The following is an 8,344-nucleotide window of genomic DNA, read 5'->3' on the forward strand; positions in this document are numbered from 1 at the left end:
TTATTTAAAAAAAAAAAAAAAAAAAAAAAGAGCTTCTCTCCAATATTCCTCTTTCTTTCTAACAGATACAATCCATAGGTACAAGGGACACTTAGGGAGATTTGATAAATAAGGGAGGAGAAATTACTCACAGTATTTTTTCCTTTGTCTAACATATATTCATCAAAGGAATTTTGAAAGTATAGACAAACAAGGAGGAAAAAAACCTCTTATAACTCCAACATCCAAAGGCAAACTTTATTTCTAATCCCTCAAATCCCCTTATCAGCTACTGCTCTGTTTCTCTGCTCCCCTTTATAGCAAATGTCTTCCAAAGTGTTCTCCCTTCAGTTGCTAAATCTTCTAAACCTATTCTCTCTTGAACCCAATTCAATCATGTTTACACCCAACTCCAAATGGTTGGTGTCCATGTCACAAATTAACACCATGGTTTTAAATCCAGCCGCCAACCCTCTGGCAAGATATGACAGCCATGTTCTTGAAACATTGTCTTTACTTGGCTCCCAAGAGATGGGGTTCTCTGGTCTCTTCCCATGAATCTGCTTCTTTCCAGTCTTCTTTATTTGGTTCTCCATTTGTCCAGCTTCTAAATATCAGGATACCTCAGGGCTCATTCTCACTCCCCTGGGTGATCTCATCCAGTATCATGGTTTATAAATATGAAATTCATATCTTCCGCCAGGACCACTTCTTTGAACACCAGAGAAGTTAGTTGGATATCTCAATAGGTATATTAACTTCAGTGACACCAAACTTAAATTCTCCCTCCAACTTACTCTTGTATTCTTTCTCATTTCAGCAAATGGCAATCCATTTTTCTAGTTTTCCTAGACAAAAATCAGCTTTGATTCCTGTCTGTCAATCACAACCCAATATGATCTATTGGCAAACTATCACAGCCTTAGTTTCATAATTTATTCCAAATCTAACCGTTTGTTATCACTCTACCTTTAACAGCCTCGTCTGTGCCACCATCCTATCATTGGAGTATTGCAATAGCTTTCTGAATTATCTTTGTGCTTCTGCCTTGCCTCCATGCATTCTATTATTAATCCAATAAAAATCTGTCAGATCATGACACTCCATAATTCATAACTTTTTAATGGGTTCTCAGTTCCATGTCCGCAGCCTTACATCATCTGGAACTTGGCTAATTGTCTAATTTCATCTCCATCCACTCTCCTACTTATGCAATCCAACCACAATGGCCTCTTTGTTGTTCCTTTAACACATAACATGCTTCCATCTCAAGGCATTTCTGTACTGATTTCTAATTCAATCCCATTGTGGTTAGGGAACATATTTTATATGACTTCAATCTTTTTAAATTGATCAAAACTTATTTTATGATCTGAAATATATGTGTCTTGGAAATATTCTAACATTCCATGTGCACTTGAAATGAATGCATAGTCTGCTATTGTTGGGTGGATTGTTCTGTAAACTTCAGTTTGATGGAGTTGATTGATAATGCTGTTCAAATTTTCTGTACTCTTACTGATTTTCTGTCTACTTGTTCTATCAAATACTGAGAGAGGAGCATTAAAATCTCTGACTAGAGTTGTGAATATGTCTATCCCTCCTTGCAATTCTATCATTTATATTTTTGCTTCAGGAACTTTGAAGTTCTGTTATTTGGTGCATACATGTTTATAGTGTTGTACACTTTATTGTTGTTCTTACGCTATGCACTGTTGATGAATAAAACTCCTAGTTCCCTTGGGCTTCTGTAACAAAATACCACAAGTTGGGTGCCCCAAAATAAGAGAAATGTGTTGTCTCACAGATCAGGAGGCTGTGACTCCCAATTCAAGGTGTATTTACTTCATATTAACAAGATCATAAAATATTTGTCCTTTTGTGCCTGGCTTATTTCATTCAACTTAACGTCCTCAAGGTTCATTCAAATTGTCCTTTGCATCCAAAATTCATTTCTTCTTGTAGCAGAATAGTATTCCATCAAATATATACACCGCATTTTGTTTATCTATTGGTTGAAGGGCATTTGGATTGTTTCCCTCTTTTAGCAATTGTGAATAATGCTACTATGAAGGTAGGGTGCAAATGTCTGTTTGCATCCTTGCTTTCAGTTCTTCTTTATGTATTCCTAGTAGGGTGATTGCTGGATTATATGGCAGTCTTATATTTAGCTTCCTGAGGAAATTCCAAACTGTTTCATCTCTAGAAGTCTAATTGAGTTCTTTTTAAAAATCTGTCATGTCTCTATTCATTGTTTTGGAACATTTGGAATCCAGTTACATTAAAGTTTTTGATATTCCTGTTTGCTAACATTTGTGTCACTTTTGAGTTGTTCTGATTTGTTACTTTTTCTCATTAAAGATCATATTGTCAGGCCTGTTTGCACACCTGGTAATTCTTTACTGGATGCCAGGCCCACCGTGACTTTGACCCTTTTGGGTGTTGGTTACTATTGGCCTCTTAAATATTCTTGAGCTTAGTTCTCCATCTTTATTAAATTACTTGGAAATAGTTTGATCCTTTCAGGTCTCTCTTTCAAGATTTGGTGGGTCCACAGTAGTGCTTATGCTAGGGCTAATTATTTTCCACTATTGAGGCAAGAATTCTCTGTGTATTCCATCCAATGTCCCATGCATTATGAGTTTTTCCCAGTCTGCCTTGTGGGAACGGTTACTCTCCCCTGCTCCCGGTGAAGCCTGGATTAGTTTCCTCTAATCCAGGAGTTCTTAAAAAGGGATCCATGAACTTGAATTTAAATTCAAAGAAACATTATTCTTGGAGGGACATGTTGGCATAGGTGTGATATATTTATTAAATAATGCACAGCACAGTGTGGACGTACTAAGGGGCTCATGGTTTTCACCTGGCTGGCAAAGGGGTCTGTGGAACAAAGAAGGTTAAGAACCCCTGCATCTAATCCTTTCGTGTGGCCCTGTCCCAAGCACGAAATCGTTTTTGCAAATGCATGTACTGATCAATCCTCAGGTAGGGCCCTCTGCAAATCTTTGGAGTTTTCTCTCCGCACAGGTCTCTCTTCTCCTGAACTCTATCCTGGTAGCTAGCTTCCTTGATATGCCTTCTCTCTTAGCTCTGTCTCCTCAGCTCAGAGGGTCTGCTTGAGTTTATCTGGATTCCTGCCCCCTGTGCTGCAAACTCCCTCAAGGAAGTAAGCTGTGGGCAATCATAGAGCTTACCTGGTTTATTTACTGTTCCTTAGGTATCACTGTTTTTATTGCCTGGTGTTCTTTGTCTTGGAAACTGTGGCATCATATATTTTGTCCAGTTTTTAGTTGTTTCAGGTGGGAGTACAAATTTGGTTCCTGTTACACCACCTTGGTTGTAAAAACAAGTTTTTGTTTGCCATTAAATAAAAGCTGTTATTGGCTTTATTGCATTAGGATTATAAAATAAACCTTAATGAGTTCTGGTTTTTATATTTACTGAGTATTTCTTCTTGCCTTTTCCATTATATTGTCACTTTTTGTGCATTTTCTGCAGATGTTTGCCAAGAAGGTATATTGGTATTTTCATCATTTGCAGTGTACTAAGTTTCTTTTTTTTTTTTTTCATTTTATTTATTTTTTTATTGACTTTGTAATAATAGTACATTAAAAATATATATGTGAGGTCCCATTCAACCCCACCCCCCCCAACAACACTCGTTCCCATCATCATGACACATCCATTGGATTTGGTAAGTACATCTTTGGGCACCTCTGCACCTCATAGACAATGGTTCACATCATGGCCCATACTCTCCTCCATTCCATCCAGCGGGCCCTGTGAGGATTTACAATGTCCGGTGATTACCTCTGAAGCACCATCCAGGGCAGCTCCATGTCCCAAAGACGCCTCCACCTCTCATCTCTTCCTGCCTTTCCCCATACCCATCGTCCACCATGTCCACTTTTCCCAATCCAATGCCACCTCTTCTATGTGGACATTGGATTGGTTGTGTCCATTGCACCTCTATGTCAAGAGGAGGCTCAGATTCCACATGGATGCTGGATGCAATCCTCCCATTTTCAGTTGTAATCACTCTAGGCTCCATGGTGTGGTGGTTGTCCTTCTTCAACTCCATCTTAGCTGAGTGTGGTAAGTCCAATAGATCAGATTGTAGGTGCTGGAGTCTGTTGAGGCTCAGGACCTGGCTATCACATTGTCAGTCCAGAGATTCAAATCCCCTAAATATATCTTAAACCCCAACATTAACTGCACCTCCAGCACATTAGCTAAGTTTCTAATATAAAAGATAAAGAGCTTGGCTAAATTTTTTGTGAAACAAAGTTAAGAAAAGCACATACTTGGAAAAATCAAATTGAAAGAAAATTATAAAATGAGAATAAAATTTCTCTTTGTATTATTTTACTATTTAACCAGCTATTCTCCCAACAGTATTATAACATTTTTTGCAGATCTTGTATATATTTACTAGAAATATTTTGTATATCTTTTTATCCAATTGTATTATATTTTTCCCTAGTTTATTTGAGTGGAGTTCGGTATGACTAAACATGGATGTGCAGCTTATTCCATATTCAATATTAATCATTTATTAAATTCTTTTGCAAATTTATTCATGATCACACTGAGATTTTCTTATTTCTTCATGATGCTGAATAGATCCATGTCCTAGGTTTTTATTTTATAAGAAGTTATAATTTTAAAAATTCTGGAAATAGGCTCAAAGGACATAGGTTTTGGTCTCAATCAGGCTTCTATAACCTGTGTATCTATTTGCAAGTCATTTAGGCTATCTGAGCCTCAGTTGTACCATCTGTCATTAAAGTTTATTGAATTATATATAAAGGAATTTCAAGCATGAAATTAGATGTGCAACTTTATGTCTCATCTTTAGGCCATTATCAACGCTCAGAAAATGTTTGCACACTCTTTTGTCAAGGAATTTTTTTGGCAGCCTAGTCTATCAGTGGTGGGTGCTGGTGTGAGGACACCTGCCTGGCCCTCATATTTACCAATGTCTTTAAGTTAGATATTTGATATTATAGCTAAGTGATGTTGAAGCAGGCTAGACAGAGAGTCAACAGACAAATCTGGAACCTAGCGAGAAGTCCCCATGGACATTAGTACCCCCAAGACAGCTACGGGAAGACCCTCACCAGATTCTCCCATTCGGAAGGGATTTCCTCTGGAATCCAGGAGAAGTTGGATATTCTCCAGGGGTCTTATCATTGGGCCTTCCTGGGGGATTGATGGTGGGGTAAACAATCAAAACAGCAAACAGCTGGGACTCCTCCCCTGGCGTTAGCAAAGGGGCGGAATAATTAATGGTTTAGAAGGCAAGCAGGAAAGCCAAGTGGCTCAGTCCCTGTGCCTGTTCCTGCCTTGTTGCTCCCTTCCGTGCCCTGCTCTCGCTCTCTCTCCCCTGCCATGATGGCCACATGAGTAAAATGCTGGCATTTGTAATCTGTAATGGGGAACCGCAGTCTGTAAATCAGTCCCCTTTAGCACTCTTTAGCCCCTTCCTCTCTACCTGGGTCCCAGATCTGTTATTTTCTCCCATTTCTCTTCTCTCCATTCCTTAATAAATTACTGCCTTGCTCTTGAAATTCATTGTGGCTTGCTCTTGAAATTCATTTCTTGCAGCTTAGCCAAGAACCTAGAGAAAATCCAGTAACAATGTTATACATATTATTGCAGAGAACCTTGAAGAGAAGTGAAAGAAAATGCCAATCATAGAGGTTTATGCCTCTGTTCCATAACTGCTCTGCACATTTTGTAGTAAGCTGTGCTATATTTTTATAGATTTTATAACTATCCTGTGAAAAGCATATTTATACTGCAGGGGCATTTTTTATGTTAAATGTTAATTTGTTAAATTGAAATTTCTAAATTATACTACCAGCTTGTAACTCTGTTTTGAGATTTCTTTTTAAAAATTTGGATAAATTGTGAGATTGAAACATGTACGGGTTCTGACGCTCTCTTGACCTGAAGGTCTCTTTTTGGAGTATGTGCACCACAAGTATTAGAGCTAATTCATAATTCTTCAATTGAAGAGCTTAGATTGGCTCCCGCAATCCTACCAGCTGAGGCCATATTTTGAGTTTGTTTTCCTCCTTATATTCACACCAACATTTACTAGGACTGAGATAGTGTCCTAGTTTCCCAGAGCTGCTATGACAAATACCACACAATGGGTTGGCTTTATACAATAAGAACTTATTGTCTTGTGGTTTGGAAGCTAGAAGTCCAAAATCAAGTGTTGGCAAGACCATGCTTTCTTCTGGAGTTGGTAGCATTCTGGTGACAGCAATCCTCTGTCACAAGGAATTTCCTTTGTCTCTATCTGTGGCTTCTTTTTGTAAGGCCTCCAGGAATACAGATGAAGGCCAATCCTGATTCAGTTTGGCCACACCTTAGTAATAACATTTTCAAAAGACCCTATTTGCAAATGGATTCACAGGCAAGGAACGTGGATTAGGATTTGAATGGGTCTTTTGTGATTTAATCCCCAGCAGAGAGGGAGATTCTTTTCCATGTGAGCTCCTGTAGTTAGACCCACGAACAATACCTCTATATAAATTGTCTGGGGTAGAATTTCTACGAGGAGATGTGTTTTGATTTAGCCTTCATGTTACAAATACTATGTTATCTGGGCTCAAAATATTTCACTATCACAATTAGAGACTGTAAGTACACTGATCACAGGCATTTTTGCCCAAATGGAGTCACTTTCCATCTTAAATCTAATTTGATATGAAAATATCATCCCTTACCTATTGATGAAAAAGTATATAAACACAGAACAAAATTCAATAGGACATAATATCTAATCAAAAAAGCCTTATGTTTAGGAAATACATAAATAATTTTGACATTAACTTAGGCCAATACCTTTCCATGGATCATTGGACAAGAAGTTCATCCTATTTAACTTCATTTATTTCTGAAGAGTGATGTATGGTTAGGAATATTTCTCTTTCTACAAAAATAAGATTTATGGGATAAACATGTTTAGATTAGGATATAAATAGAGGGAAATTAAAACTTGATTTGAATTTGCATTAGGGAAACCTTGCCTATGAAATGAAAAGTGATCATTGTGTCTAAATTTAGGAATGGTCTGTGAAGACACTTTCTAAAAGTTCTTTCAGATGTTCCATTTACGTAGATCCTCCTACTTCTCAGGCAGTAGATTACTTACTTTTAGAACATTAACTCGTTTAACACTGTGAGCAATCCTATATTAGTATTTTTAATTCCATTTCACAAATGGAGAAACCAGGGCTTAGAAGACAAGTCATGTGGTGAAAGGCCAGAACTTTAACCCCGTCCTGCCTGCGGCAACGGGCCTGTGCCTTCCACACAGCCTCCCCATGGGTTAGTTGACTTGGTTCCAGCCCATCCACTCTTGCAAACAAATCTAGTAGTTAGGGGTTGGTGCACGTTCAGGGATGGCCATCTACCTTCTCTAGAATAACCAACCGTCTTTCTGTGGAATCAGCATTACCTGTCCACTCCATCTGGTCCTACTAGGTTTTCCTGAGAAATGGCCCAAGATTGGACACGTTGTTTCACCTCCCTCTCCTCCCAAATTCAAAGTGACCCTCTTGGTGCCCGGAGCTGATTTACCATGGGATTAAGTGTTAGTGGGTTTTGCCACCCAGATAACTGCAGCTTTCTCTCCAACCCCCACCCCAGGCCAGCGGGAGGCATTGCTTTCACTTTGCCCTTCCCAAAGTGTTTTTGAGGAACTCGTAGGTGTTAGAAGAAAAACGGATATTGTGGTCAAAGCGATGCGGAAACAGTTGGTAAATGAAGTTTCACGAGGTTCAGAGGCTTTCAGATGCTGACCTGGGTTATTAACTTCCACGGAGAAGTGAGTGTGGCACTCCACAGATGTGTTTGAATACAGCCCACTGCTTTTTTTTTTTTTTTTTAGAGCTTTTTAAGGGATTGGTATTCCATGTAAGGTACTTTGAACATGGTACATTCTAGCCTAAAGGAGTGGTAGGAATTTCCAGAGCCCTCGGAGAGCAAGTAAGGGACGTATTTTGCACTGGGTCCCCCTCTTTAATCTCTGCGTTGATATCCCGTCGGCAGGGACCATCCATCCCTAAGGCTGACCCTACTTCCGATAGTCTCCTTCGTATCAAACTGGGCAGCACTTCAGTAGAAACCTATGGAATATTTGAGGGCCCAGGCTGAGCCCGGGGATAGGAGAGTAAGAGCAATTATTTGGAGCCATGAGGAGAGGCGGAGGCTGTGAGCAAGGTTCAAAACACAGGTATAGCCCAGCTGTAATCGCTGATTAAAGCAGGTGAGTGTTCCTCTTCATCTGGAAAGGACTCGTGGAAAAGGTGAGCTGGGAACTTAATTTTCTGGGAGGGAAGGCTTTGGC

The sequence above is a fragment of the Dasypus novemcinctus genome, chromosome 14 (assembly GCF_030445035.2).
Source record: "Dasypus novemcinctus isolate mDasNov1 chromosome 14, mDasNov1.1.hap2, whole genome shotgun sequence".
In the NCBI taxonomy this organism is placed as follows: domain Eukaryota; kingdom Metazoa; phylum Chordata; class Mammalia; order Cingulata; family Dasypodidae; genus Dasypus; species Dasypus novemcinctus.